Here is a 13,917-nt window from a genome sequence, read left to right on the forward strand (position 1 = left end):
TCTCACGCCTCACACCATCCCACTTCAATCTTCCTCAAAAGTGAATGAAGCTATTGATAAACCTGTAACAATGATATCACTATTTTCGTCGAGCACAAAATTTTATGGTAAAAGACTTAATCTATTTGCCAACAATCTTCCTGAATATTAATACAGGTCTCAATCCGAACTACTTGATATCAAGCATATGATGGATGTTCCTCAACAAGAAGATAGTTTCAAGTATGTATTTTCTATACTCTACTGATTTCATAAAGAATGACAACATTATTTAGTTATTAACATATTTCTTCTTTCAATTTTTTTGCGGCGATTGTGGTATGTACAAATCTCTTTTGCTGAATACATCAGTAATGGTGTTTTTGATATGTTCATTGTTGATATCGATGCAACATACCATCGACAAAGGTATGTCACAATACTGTGGCGTTATGAAAAATCAAAGAATGAAGAGGGCACAATAAGTCATAGTGAAGTTACTGATACGGTTGCTAGCAAATATGGCGGACCTCACACACCAAAAGAACATGTTTCGGACACAACCAATCATCCTACACCAAGACCACAGAAAAGAAATTAGAAATAGTTTATTGCACCTTCTACCTTTTTTTAGACTACATTTTTTTTAACTCTTGAACAATTTGTTTATGTTTAAGTATTTCATTATTTTTTTTTATCATATGTTTTTTTTCCAGTTATTCCATGTTCTTAAGAATTATAGATAGGTCTATATAATTTATGGATACTAGTATTATACATAAATCATACCATCTGCATTCAATAGTTCAAAGTAGCACTTTCATTTCAAAATGCACCATTAAATGGATGAAATATGTATCAAATATGATTAAAATATATATGAATGTGTCTTCAATTATTGATTATTTTAATTTCATGATACTATACATCAGTGGATTGTCAATGTACCCTTATTTGAATGAAATATGTATGATGTCTAATTACTACTTCTATGAACATGACATCACATCATATTTTGATTTATTACTTTTTAATGTGAAAAATATCATACATTCAATTTATACTTTTTTGAAAATACTTGTATAAATATGTATTTTCAATTGTTGGTTATTTTATTTTCATGATACTTTCAATATACATAGTTCATACCATATGGATTCACTATTTTTAACATATTTTGACTAGGGATTCATTGTATCATTGATATGTTAAAAATAATGGATCCGTATGTATGAACTTTGTATGATTTTTATATGAACTATGTATGGATTTTGATTAATACTTGTATGAAAATGGTTGACATAAAATAAAGTTAGTATTAAAATAAAACTTGAATAAAATTTGTATAAACTGTGTCTCAATGTTATATATAGTTGGACAATATTCAAAAATCACAATTACTCAAATATTAATGATAATAAATGTTCTCCATAAAACATAACATGTGTCTAACAGACATAAAAACATAAAAATTGTGTAACAAAAAGTAGAAAACAAGAAATCATATTTTTTTCACAAGATAATTTGAACATGTCTTCCTGTTCTGTCCAACTTGACGACATCTACTACAAAATAATCTTTGACCTTTTGAATTTACATCAGCAAAATCCTTCCAGCGTTCAAGTTGTGATCTTCTTCCCACTGATCTCTTTGGATCCGATGACATCAATTTAGGCTCTGAAATATAACTTGGTATATATCATGTACTCTCGCTGGGGGTAGGTTTAACATGGATGACATATGCATCTTTGAAATTCTTCAGGCTATAAAAAGTAGAACATAAATCTGCTTCATGCAATTTCCTATATCTAAGAAGTGCAATTACATGACCAGCAAGAATCAGAATTTTATACAAATAATTCAGAATTCATATAAACGAAATAATATGTGACATTTCATACCTAATTATTACACATTTCATACCCAATTAATACATATTTCATACAACAAATTCCAATGACATTATAAACAGTGCTTTTCAAATTATAATTCACACAACAAAATAACATTCCGTATTTCATACCCTACTAATAAGCAATTCATACAACAACCATCAAGTTTATCAACTTCATTCGAGTTTGTCACGACCCAAATCGGGCCGCGACTGGCACCCACACTTACCCTCCTATATGAGCGAACCAACCAATCTAAACCTTAACATTTCAATATAATATCAACAGAAAGTAATGCGGAAGACTTAACTCATTAATAAAAACCAATTCAATAACTTCTAAAAACTCAACAACTATTATTATTATCCCCAAAATCTGGAAGTCGTCATCACAAGAACATCTACTTCGAATTACTAAATCTAAGAGTATCTAAGAAGCTAAAATACATAAACAGCTAGTCCATGCCGGAACTTCAAGACATCAAGACATGAAGAAGAAGATTCAGTCCAAGCTAGAAGCTTTAGCTCACCCTGAAATCCGGAGTAATGAAGACTGGCTACAGTTGCGGTTGAGTTGAAGACGATGACACGTTTGCTGCACTCCACAAATAACAAAGAAGAAAACATAAAAATAGGGGGTCAGTACAAACACAAGTACTGAGTAGGTATCATCGGCCAACTCAAAATAGAAAACAGTATATATCAGATAACATCATAAAATCAACTAATATCCTTAGCATGCAGCATTTACAGTTACCATAACCCTTGGTTACAACACCAAGCACATCAATGAGGACTCACGCCTCCTCATCATACTCATTTGGGAATTAGGTTCATTAGATTGAATATATTATTATCTTTCAAGATTCATTATCTTTATTCCCCTCGTGTCGATACGTGACACTCCGCTCCTCATATACTATCCTGGTGTCGGAACGTGACACTCCGATCCTCATCCTATCCTGGTGTCGGAACGTGACACCCGATCCATATTCTATCCTGGTACCGGAACGTGGCACCCGATCCATATACTATCCTAGTGTCGGATCGTGACACTCCGATCCTCATATACTATCCTGGTACTGGAACGTGGCACCTGATCCATATTCTATCCTGGTACCGGAACGTGGCACCCGATCCATATACTATCCTGGTGTCGGAACGTGACACTCCGATCCTCATATACTATCCTGGTACCGGAACGTGGCACCCGTTCCATATTCTATCCTGGTACCGGAACGTGGCACCCGATCCATATACTATCCTGGTGTCAGAACGTGACACTCCGATCCTCATATACTATCCTAGTACCGGAACGTGGCACCCGATCTCCTAATCTCACTACTTTCGTTCATCAAGCCTTCTTTTACACTAAGGCATCATCATTAACAAAGTAGATTAGGGTTTCTTTTTCAATATTTAAGATTCAATAGCTTCATCATGCTTATTTCATCACAATTATATAACCACAACATGCAAACACACAATTAAGCATATAGAAGGGTTTACAACACTACCCAATACATATCATTCGCTATTAAGAGTTTACTACGAATAGTGTATAAAAACCATAACCTGCCTCCACCGAAGAATTTTTCGATCAAGCAAGCAATTTCCCAAGCCTTTTTCGTTTTCTCGTTTCTCCTCTTTGTCGTTCGATCCCCTCTCTCTCTCTTTCTGTTCTTTTCTTTTTCTTATTCAAACCCTCTTTCTTTTACCCTAATTAGCATATAATTAAGAATAAAAGATGGCAATAATAACCCACTAATTTACTTAAGGTTACCTCTTTTAGCCCCCAAGTAATTCAGTTATTAATATTAAACCACTAACTTTATAATTATAAGCCGGAATAGTCAAAAACGTCCCTTAAAACATTAAAGAAATCCGACTCCGCCTGGGATTACGCAGCCTGTGACGGGCCGTCGTGCCTGCAACGGTCCGTCCTGCTGCTCCGTCACAGAGTTCAGAGACTGAAATTCTCTGAAGAGTCTGTGACGGTCCGTCACGCCTGTGACGGTCCGTCCTGCTATTCCGTTACGAAGTTCAGAGAGTCAATTTCAGTACCCATTTTTCAGAATTTCTAAGTGTTTTGAAACGAGACCCCTCGACGGTCCGTCGTACCCATGACGGTCCGTCGTGGGTTCCGTCATCTCAGCCTGTTTTTCCAGAAATAAAATCTGCTGCTCAAAACGACTAAACAGGTCGTTACAAATTTGTTCATACCAAAAAATATACTACTATCACATATATCCACAAATAACAAAATCTAAATTATCAAACAGAAAATCAAATATCATACAATCTTACAACACTTTTCATACAATTTGCCAAAATTATAAATATTTTTTTCTTGCACGTTATTTAATACATTGTAATATCAATTCGTTGACTTTTTTTTACTAGTAAATTAACTCAACATTATTAATTTATTTTATTTTTTCAGAAGACAAATATTACTCAAATTATCAATTTTAATAAAACTAAAACGTGTATAATGTACCATGTTGTTGCAAGTATGGTACCTACCAAAATGTGTTATGAAACAAAACAACACAAACTGTATTATGAACAAAATTACAAAAAATAAATCAGTAAACTATAATAAATACCAAATGACGGACCCCATCTTCCACCATGTTTAATTAATATGGATATGTTGTTGTCCATTACAACAAATCACGATTTTTTTCACCGCAAAATAACTTCAACCACTAAAATACTTAGATTACTGCAAACAATTGAAGAGAGAGAAACGTGATAGAGAAAAAAAATAAAATCAGAATTTAATTTGATTTCAACTTATTTGAACGTTTTAAGAAAACAGAATAATCTTTCAAAAAAAAATGATTCTTTAATATGTGCTAATTTATTAATTACCTATTGAAAATAATTTAAATCCCATAAATGTGCTACTTTCCAATTGAATGCAGAAACGGCTTTTTTTTTTCTTTTCTTTTTTTAAATAAATATTGTCAAATATTTAAAATCAACCTTTATTTTCTAATAATATGTTATAACTTGAAATATTAAATGTTATATATCAAAAGTCAAACTATAATGTTATAACTAGAAAATATTACTATAAATTTTTTTATATATCTAATTTTCACAAAAATAAATGACAAACATTTTAACTGAACTCATTATATCTAAGTTAACTCAGTCAATAACTTGTCCATTTAATTAACTAGAAAAACTACATAACTTAGCAAACTTATCTAGTATATCCAGTCAACTTAGCTATAATTTTGCCAATTACAAAACATATTCATACTTTTTATCCTCCTAGGATTTGCTACTCTCTTCCTTCTCTCCACCCTCTCGCGCTCGTTACTCTCCTTACTCCCCTCTCCTCTCCTCTCTCATTGATCTTCTTTTGAAAAAATGGATCTCTCTCTTTCTCCCTCCATCTCCCCCCCCCCCCCCCCCTCTCCCTCTTTCATCGATCTACTTCCGAAAAAAAAGTGGAGGAATGGAGAACTTACCATGTGTATTTGAGGTTGAGTTATGGGCAAGTGGAATATTTTAGAGAAACTAAAGTGAGGGTCACTTTCTTTAAGGTTGTGTTGTTGATGATGGAATTACATATTTGAGGAGATACATGTGTATGACTGCATGTCTATCCTCTTGTTCTAAGCATGTGTTATGCATATATATACTGGACACACATATACCATACATAGTGAATACAATATTAAAGGAGAACTTTCACATATAGCCACTAAAAAATAGCCTAATTACTCTCCATAGCTATAGTTTGATAATTACAATTCGTAGCTACATGTTATAGGGAGGAGAGAGGTGAGCAAGAATGGAGAGAGGAGAGAGGAGAGAGGCGAGAGAGAGGGAAAAAGTGGGAGAGAGGTGAATTGTATATGTAAATTGGTAAAATAATTGTATATTATACATATTTATTTGTATATATGGCAAGCGAGATCGAGCGAGAGAGGAGAGAAGCAAGCCAGATCAGGAAAGGGAGGAGAGAGGCGAGCGAGTTTAGGAGGGAGGAGAGAGGCGAGCAAAAGAGGGCAGAGTGTGAGAGGGAGGTGAATTGTATATGTATATTGGTTAGACAATTGTAAATTATACATATGCATTTGTATAAAAAGGAAGTGAGATTGGGAGAGAGAGGAAAGAGGCGAGCGAGAGAGGTGAATTGTGTAGGTATATTGATTAAATAACTATATATTATACATATGTATTTGTATATTCTGGCGAATTATACATATACAAATGTAGCTAATTATACAAATTTGAAGTCGACCCACATAATTAATGTATAATGTTAGTCGTGAGTGATAATTATAGCAAACATAGTTATGATGAATAATTAAGTAGTATAAGTTTGTTTAACCGTATAATTTTTCCAATATTAAATACACTAAATATTTGTTATTATATACATATGATGATATTGGTATCATATATATGCACTAGATGAATTTGATATTGGATACACTGAATAAATTTGATATTGGATACATTGAATAAATTTGATATTGGATAAACTGGATAAAATTGATATAAGTCTATACATATATAGTTATATCCATGCTTTCAAAATTGACACTGTATACAGAGGTATAATCGTAGTAAATGACAGTCTTACATACACATATATACATGCTTTCATAATTTATCAGATACACTCGTAAATTTGATGTTGGATATACAAAAACATTAAATTATGAAGTACATACATTGTAAAACACAAACACAGAGAAGGAGAGAGTGGCACGACGATTAAGATACATGTATTCAGAAGTAATCCCAGACAACTTACACAACTGTTGAAAGAAAAAATGCACAAGTATCATCATAATCTATGTTTGAAATCTCATAGACATATTTATATTATACTAAGGTCCTATTACCTTGTTGACCTTATATCATAAATAATTTTTTACCCCTTTTCGACCTATGTGGCATTATCTTGTGGGTCCAGCGCGTGTTAACATTTTTTTAAAGGTAGTGCCACGTAAGCCGAAAAGGAGTAGAAAATTATTTATAAAAAAAGTTCAGGAGGGTAATAGGACCTTAGTATAATATAAACGTGTCTCTGAGATTTCGAGCATAAGGTGAATTGATATTTATGCATTTCCCCTTGTTGAAACAATCATTTCATTGAGTAATCGACAATAATAGTAAAGTGTTTATGAAAATTTCTTGTTAAGTTAACTTATTTTGATCCGCTATATTTAGATTCAACCTAACTTATCTGTTTGATACTGTAAACATTGAAATTTTATGGGATATTTTATAAGATGTGTTCAACTCTAATTGAACTCTACAAGACGTGTTTAATTTCAATTAGGGTCCGACAAGCTTTGAAGCAGAGAGCATTTGTAGACATTGAAATTTTATGAGATTTTATAAGATGTGTTCAATTCTAATTGGACTATACAAGACGAATTCACTTTCAATTAAGGTTCTTGAAGGCTAATATCAACCCTAAACCTTAGTTCATGCTTATATAAAAGGTATTATATTCCCTTTGAAGAAATATCTCCAATATTCACAAATTTATGAAACTTTCATAAAGATATTAACTCTATGTCATCCTAATTCGAGAAATAAGTCTCTAATGACCCTTGAATTATGATGAAATCTTAAAAAAGAGAAAAATCAAGAGAGAAACAAATTTGTAACTACAATGCTTATCACTAAAACTAGGGTAAAGGGTCAACAATTCCCCCAACCTAAATTTTCAAATGACTCAAAAATACCTTCCCCCCTTCCCCCCACCCACCAATCTTTTGATTTAAAAATACCCTCACTTTTATTTTAATTCAAAGATATCCCTCCCTCCATCTTTTAGTCTACCAATACTCTTAACCTCAATTTTATTATATTGAATTCTTTACTAATTGGTTAATTATTTTATTTGTTGTTAAACATACTTTTTTATTTATTTAAATTTTTAATATTAGCTCATTCCAAAATAAATATGTCTATAGAGGAAAATAAAGAATTTATTGTTTACATATAAAAATAAAAATAAAAATCTCAAATTATTATTAGTATTCATTATTAAAATAATACTATAAAATTATTGAAATTCTTATTCTTCATTTTAACACAATAATTTTTCTATTAGTATTTTACGTTATGTTTATACAGTATTATTTATATTTTCATTTATGAAATGATCTCTAAATTTATTTGGATTGATTTTTTAAAATTGTATTCAATTTATCATGTTGAAATTTGATTATACAAATATTTGATATTTTCTTTAACTTAATTTTTAATAAATAATATATAATAAGATATTACTTCTTAAAAATAATTTATAATATAAAAATAAATTATATTATATATCAATAGACGTTGAACGGCAGGAGCATCAGTAGATGAGCAATACTGTAAGGGGTCGTTTGGTAGGGAGTATTAGGGAAAATAATCCAAGTATTAAGTGTGGTATTATTTAATTCTATGTTTGGTAGAAATTTTGGATCAATCCATGGATTAGTTATACACCCTACATGGTATTAGAGGGTGTATAACTAATACTTTCCATTTTGTGGTATTAATTTAATACCATGGGACTAATCTACATAAAGACCAAAATACCCCCTTAAATCCTTTTAATCATTTTGTTTATTTTCTTGATTTTATATTTTATATTTATACTAATAAATTTGTTTAAATAAATTAATTTACAAATTTTATTATTGAGATATAACTTTTTATTTCTAAAACATGAGTTATTTAATCTACTTATTATTAATATAAAATATGATAATCCGACTAATATGCTAATGTTGATGTATGAATTTAAAAACAATTCATAAGTCAAATATTGTCTCTTAAAGTAAGTTCCTTAAACATTACACAAGTAGTCTAAAACAAGAGCATATTACATATAAATAAAACATCTCGATCATAAAAAGAGTTAATTAATTTTGCTATATCTATTGTTTATTTTTATTTTATTATATGATAAAGAGTTTTTTAAAAGATTTATTGATACAAAACAAAGTTCAATAAGTTTTTCCAATATATTATTATAGTTGTGTGACATTTTGAGATATTAACTCCAATTTATAGATGACAATTATTTACTCTCAAATAATTTAAGTGAGAACGTAATGAATATGATAATAAAGTTTTATTCTCCTATCTAGTTAAAAATGCTATGAAAAATAATATTATCCGTCAATTATCTACCTTGACCCAATTACATGAAATACAAAAATCCCATAACAGCTCAAGGGTATAATTGGAAAGAACATTTTTCTTGAGCTTTAAACCACACACAAAACTAGTTAAAAAACAATGAACCAAACACTTGATAATAATAATCCCTGCATTACCAATCTCTGCATTACTAATCCCTGCATTATCAATCCCTGCATTACTAATCACTGCATTATTGATCTTTGTACCAAACGACCCCTACCGTCATGGGTGATCTGCAACTTGGCCAAACTATTATTATATGTTATTTATTAAAAAATAAATAAAAAAATATTAAATTTTAACATATAATTTAAAAAATCTATCAGAGTAAATTAAAAATAATATCATAGTTAAATTATAGAATAATAGTGAATAAAACGTAAAATAAAATAAAGACTATTTGTGTAAAAATGAAGGATAATAATTTATGAATTTTATTGTGATACTCTAATAATAAGAATAAGAATTTCGAGAATTTTATTGTGATACTCTAATAATAAGAATAAGAATTTCAAGAATTTTATTTTTATTTTACACAGTTAATTTTTTTATTTTATTTATACACTTAAATATTTTGAAATGAACTAATACTAAGAATTTGAATAAATAAAAAGTATATTTCTACAATAAATAAAAAAAATTAACTAATTAGTAAATAATTCAATTTAATTAAATTGGGGTTAAGAGTATTTATAGATTAAAAGATGGAAGGAGGGGTAACTTTATACTAAAATTAAGAAATTTATACGCTAATCCTCTAATTAATCTTTGACTTACGAATAATTTAATCTGTTATAAAAACTCATTTTATCATGTTGCTTGTAACTTATAAGAACTATATATGCAAGTAAGCATTATAAGTTGCAACTTGCAAGACTTTTGAAAAGTCAAATTAATGTAATTTCTTTTCTTTTCTTTTCTATGGTTATTGGGGTGTTGGTTAAAAGGGGGTTAAATCCATCATTTTATGTGACAATAACGGAAAACATTATTTTTGAACTTGGAAGCTGAGAAAAAGGATGTATTATGACTATTTCATCTTACGGTGGATTGATGTAATAATGACATCGATGTAAAAGGGCAGTTTAATAGAGTGTATGTAAATAATGATAGTTAGATCATGTGTATTAATAATATTTGTATTTGTGTGATACATAAATTATTATTTATGCATCATTTGATTTGATGTATTATTATAAATGTACAAAAATATTATTCACAATTATGATTACAAAAAATAAAAAAGGTTTTGAGGGATAAACGTGTCATAAGTTCCATGCATACATTAAGTTCTTTCGCATTACTTATACCTAAAAATTCATGATATTAATAATACACTTTTCAATGTGCTCTACAATAGAATGTCTAGTTATATAAAAAAGTGCACCAAACAAGATATCACTATACATAGAGCTAGCTAATGCATGCATTAATTTTGCTAATATAGGGATCGTTTAGTACAATGATCAATAATGCAGGAATTAATGATGCAGAAATTAGTAATGCAAAAATTGGTAATGCAAGGATTATTTTTAGCAGGTGTTTAGTTCATTGCTACTTATCTAGTTTTGTGTGTGATTTATAATTCTACAAAAAAAATTCCAATTGTAGTTGTTATGAGATTTTCTATTTCATGTAATTGGGTAAAGGTAGATAATTGACGAGTGATATTACTTTTTTATAGCATTTTAACTAGCTAGGGGAATAAAATTTTATCGTCATGTTCACTGTTTTCTCATTTAAATTATTTGAGGGTAAATAATTGTCATCTTAATAAATTAGGGTTAATATCTCAAAAGGTTACATAACTATAAGAATTTGTAGAGACAATTTATTGAATTTTATTTTGTATAGATAAATTTTTTAAAAAAACACTGTTTATCATAAAATAAAATAAAAAAAATAGCAAAAAAAACTTTTTTATATATATGCATACATGCTCTTTTTTTAAAATTACTTGTGTAATGTTTCAATGGACTTCCGTTAAGAGGCAATATTTGACTTATGAATTGTTCTTAAATTCATACATCAACATTAACATATTAGTCGGATCATAATATTTTGATGATAAATAGATTAAATAACTCATAATTTGGAAACAAAAATTCTATATAAATAATAAAATTTGTAACCTAATTTATTTGAATGATTTATTAGTATAAATATAAAACATAAAATCAAGAAAATAAACAAAATAAATAAAAAGATTTGAGGGTTTTTTATCTTTACCTATATTAATCCCATGGTATTAGATCTCATGTATTACTAATACCACCAAATGGAAGATATTAGTTATACACAATATAATACCATGTAGGGTACTAGGGTATAAAATTAATCCATGAACTTATTATATATAGACCTAAAATTCCTACCAAATATAGTACTAAATAATACCACACATAATAATTGGACGATTTCTCCTAATATTCCCTACCAAATGACCCCTAAATGTTCCCAATAGATTGTTTCCGTCAGAAATAGATATTTTCACGACAATTATCTTATTTTCAGTGTCCCTTTAGCTCTAAAAAATTGTTCCGAAAATATCTATCACTTCGAAGTTTTAAAATTAAAGTTGACATATATATATATATATATATAATAAAATTTAATTTGATTATGATAAATATAGAAATACATTAAGATGGATCTCTTCATAACATCACATTAAATGATAACCCTAAAATTGTGATAATACAAGTCAAATTGAAGGTTGAGATACTATTGATTGATCTAGACTTACGAGGACTATCTTACGGGAAAAAGAAGAAATTTAGTTTTGTTGATGGAACAACAATATAACAGGACGAACGATTTACAAATTTGGAAGATTGATAGTAATATATGACACTTGTAGAATTTGTTTTTTCTAAAATAAGACCTCAGTCTATAATATAACGTTTTTAATATACAGCCAACTTTAGTTTAAGGAAAATGACCAGACTTTTTTCTCTATATATAGTCCATATATTCACTCATCAATTCAACTTAATTCTCTTCTTCATTAGCAAATTAAACTTGCTATTTTTATAAAGGCATCATACATATATTAGATCTTAAATTTAACTTCAAATTTTAACTTTGACCTCCAACTTTCATAATGCACAAATAGGCACTTTAACTATCTAATTTTTAAATAAATAAACACATGAGTCCTATATGGCAAAATATACGTAGGGCAACACGTAGGACAAAAAATGACATGTAGGACATGTGTGTTTATTTGTTTAAGTTTATGCAAGTTTAAGTATCTACTAGTGCACACCCAAAGTTGAAGGGCATAAATGTGATTCAAAGCCAAGTTAAAGAGTATATTTATAAAATTGAGCTGATAATATATATACTAATGGCTTTTGCTTATAATGCACACGAATTTTCCTTGCATTATTGTTCTCATCCATGTTTGCCATTGGTCTAGCCAATTATGACTTCAATTGGGGCTCTACAACATTGAACAAAATTTATCCTCTGCAGATACCCTTATGAAAAGATCATTCTCAAATTCAGTAATATATATTGAACCATTAAATTGTCAGAGTTCAAGTGAAGAAATGAAGGGAAACCCAGTGGTTGCATTGGATAAACTAACACCTACTGAAGGTCCCTTGGCTAGATATATTACCTCTTGTATTAGCATCAGATATCAAACTTTGGGTGAACATTGTTGTTATCAAAGTTTCCATATAGAAAAGTTGCTCTTATAAGGTACCTGTTTGGGGAATCACATCAAGTGTATAGAAGTACTTCCTGTTATCGGTTGGAAACTTTCTCAAGGCCATATATTGTATCCTCGTCTCATTTGCTACAGAGATATCCGCTATAACTCCTCTAATCATTTGGGTATCAGCAGTGTCAACATCATTCTCAGCCATCTACCTAAAATCTAGATCGATATCTGGTTGACTGAAGCTGAAAAAAACACAGAAAATTCTGTATACAACATTAGTTCTCTTCTTGAGATTATAAACACTGTTTTACTTGTAGCAATCTGCACATAGAGATCAGGAATTGTGTATTTCATTTTTAGCAAGTTAAGTCAAATCTAATCAATAGCATATCCTTAACATATTATTCTACCGTATAAGAATCACCCATTGGACACCAATTGATGCAAGCGTGCCTTCAAGAATTGGATTAAGCTATTCAACAGTCTAAAACTTTATCCTCCAAAAGGTCGAAACTTTTCCTACTCAAAGTCTGTTCTTAATTTAGAGTTCCCTTTTCAGATATATGTGTTGGGGATATGAATGGGGGAAAATTACAATCTGCAAATAATATGATTGATAAATCAGACGATAAAAACTTATACTAAAAATCAAAATACTATTATATCAAAAATAATATAAAGAATAACATTGAAACTGTAGAGAGAATAAATCTCCCCATAAACAAAAGTCTCTGAACGACTACGTTGTAGATGTTATTGTTATGTTGTGTTAGAAGAAACAAGTCTATATTTACAGAGTTCTAAAACTTTTTCTTACTAGAAAAGAACTAGCTACCTTTTCCTACTCCAAAACTATTTCTTAAAAGAAAAGAATAAACCAAATATGAAAGAATATTATATTTTCCTTTCAAGAAAAGTAAAATCATTTGTAAAGTTTTGTCTTTCTTTAAGGAAAAATAACTCTTAAATTATGGTAAGAAAATCAAGACAAAACTCTAACAATATGATAGCGAATCAAAGATCTAAAATGATAACATGGTCGATCAGATTATCAAGAATGAAATTATAAGCATCCACAACACATAATATTCCATAACTTTATAAACCAACCAAACATTTTTTTCCAATTCGATTTATTTATTGGCTCGACTTTTGCACACCCTTAATAGAACTTCAATAGTGTCAAATCCGAAAG

This window comes from Solanum lycopersicum, chromosome 10, assembly GCF_036512215.1.
Source record: "Solanum lycopersicum chromosome 10, SLM_r2.1".
Classification (NCBI taxonomy): domain Eukaryota; kingdom Viridiplantae; phylum Streptophyta; class Magnoliopsida; order Solanales; family Solanaceae; genus Solanum; species Solanum lycopersicum.